Below are 2,527 nucleotides of genomic sequence, written 5' to 3' on the forward strand. Positions count from 1 at the left end.
GTAGCACTGCTTCCCGGACACACTGTTCGTGCTACAGCGTGGCCCAGGGGGTGATTGGGCTTCTTCTCAGCCTGCCTGGCTTGTGAGTAATCACAGCCGCTTTCTCTTTGACCCGGAAACAGAAGTCTGATTGAACTCTGATTCTCTATGGTCGGAAGCTTGGCGTGTTTTTACCCCTCCCCCACTGGGCCACCACCACTCGATTCAGCCCACTGGTTCAGACCCAGGGCGCTTTGCCCCAACTCCAGCAGATACTGCCTCCACTTCACCCCGGCCTACCTCCGAACCCCCTCACCAGTCCTTGATTGGAGCCTCAGAAGCTGCTGGTGCTGAAGACTCTGACGTGTTGGAAGCACTGTCCCTGGCTGGGTGCGGACCTCGCGCTGAGCTGTTCAGCCTGATCAGTAGGTGATCAGAATCGCCCTCTTTTGCGGAGAAACAGTCTCACTCTGTTCTTATGTGCATTAGGCTGTTCTGGGTTTTGATTTTTACAGCATTATTTGGGCGTGAATGGACGGGTTTATCTGGAGCTTGTGGGAGTCACAGCCTCTCCTCCGCCATGTTGGCTCCGCCCCCCACCCCATCACTCTTAATAGTCATCCTTTCCCTCTTTTTTATCTCCAACTTAACAAGTGTATATAGATAAAAAATATAGATACTTCTATCTATCTATCTATCTATCATCTATATATCTATCAATCAAACAACATGTATATCTATCATATATGTATCTATCAACCTATTTCTCTATCTGCTGTGGTCATAAAGCTAAAAGTAAATGGTTAAAAGTAGTCAATAAGGAGCTTCTCTGAGGTCTCAGCAATCCTTTCCCAAAGTATTAAAACATTTCCCTTATGGTCTCCCCAAAAAGTGGGGTCCACAGCTGAGTAAGAGATAAACCTTCTTGTGGATAAATTTATCCTATAATTTATACTATGCTATCTGCTTTCAATAGTCCCAGAAGGTTCCATGAGAGTGTTTAGGGTTTAACTCACTGGTTCCACCTAAATGTTGCCCCACCAAAAATATTCTTAATAAATTGTTGTCAATGGAGTCATTGACTTACCAGTGAGACGATGCCTGAAACAATGTACCCCTATTTTTAATAATGGTAGAAAAATTCCCAATAGAGAAATTTTGAGGTGAGAGAAAATGCATCAGTAGATCTATAACTTAAGATGTGTGAAATGGCTGACCAACTGAATTTTCTTCCTGAACATATACCACAGATGAACACACTATCTACATACAAGCTTGTCCTTTGTGCTTGTGACATATGTCACAGAATTCCTGGTCTCTTATTACATGTTCTTTTTGTGTGTTCTCTACATTCATCATCCTTGGACACATGTATTTATTACTTTTTGGCCCCCATCAATGTTTTATACAAGTGTCACCTCCCTGTTCATAGTTAACCTGTGGAAGAACATACCTCACATGTTCTTCAGAGGTAATAGAATCTATGACATTAAGTAGATGCCTATCCAATCTAGTACAACATTTCTAGCACACCTATAGGTCTTACTAAATGGATCTTTGTCAGAAGAAAGAAGACAAGACCTTGATCTACAAGTCTGAATACATTTAAGTTGATTAATATCAAGAGATATGGAAATTTTCCTTGAAGGTTGTAAGTGTTGAAAGAATACAGTTACTTAAGATTGTGTAAGTGGCCCAGTGGTCAATACTCACTACAGTCCTAGGAAGACAGACCAGTGCTTAGTTTCTGGAATACAGCTTAACAGAGAAATAACTGAATTGACTTCAACCAAATCAAACTATTTTAGAACAAATATTCCATGTTTCAAATATCACAGTTCCTAATTCATTCTCATGTGTGTTTCTAAATATTCATAGTTATTATTATTGTCAATTTATTTACTTTTATTCTGTTCAAGTTATACCATTGAGCTGACAGAGAGCTCCACTTCACAACAGCTTCTCCAGGAAAGAGAGAAAGAAATAGATAAATGTATAAATAGATAAACAAATGAATGAATGAGTGGAAAATAGATAAACAAGTGAAGGAAAGAATGAACAGATGAATAAATAAACTAATAAGCAAACAAATACATAAATGAATGGAAATAAATTAATAGGTACATAAGAAAGAGACCCAAAATTTGAACAAATTCAAGAAGAAAATCCCACATTAGTTATATAAATTTGACACAGATGGAGCTTGATTCTCAATGAGGTGTATTTCTAAGAGCCAATCACATGGCCTTTCCTAGGGTAACCTGAATTGCCTAAGTCTTTCTCATGCTGTTGGTAGAATGGCAAAAGGCATTTTCAACTACAGATCTAGTCATTCCAAAAAGATAACATGCAATATAATATAGTGTTAGGGAACACTATTGAGAAGGATACTAATGCAGGGTTTTGTTGCTTGTCTTTTTCATATACCAGTCTATCCCCATTGGGAAAGAAGGAAATCAATGTGATTCAAAAATGAAGAACCAGAGAACATGCACTGTGGAAGGAGTCAATATGTGGATGATAAGATCAACATTAAAAAGGGACTTTT

The sequence above is a fragment of the Dromiciops gliroides genome, chromosome 6, assembly GCF_019393635.1.
Source record: "Dromiciops gliroides isolate mDroGli1 chromosome 6, mDroGli1.pri, whole genome shotgun sequence".
NCBI classification, from domain to species: Eukaryota; Metazoa; Chordata; class Mammalia; order Microbiotheria; family Microbiotheriidae; genus Dromiciops; species Dromiciops gliroides.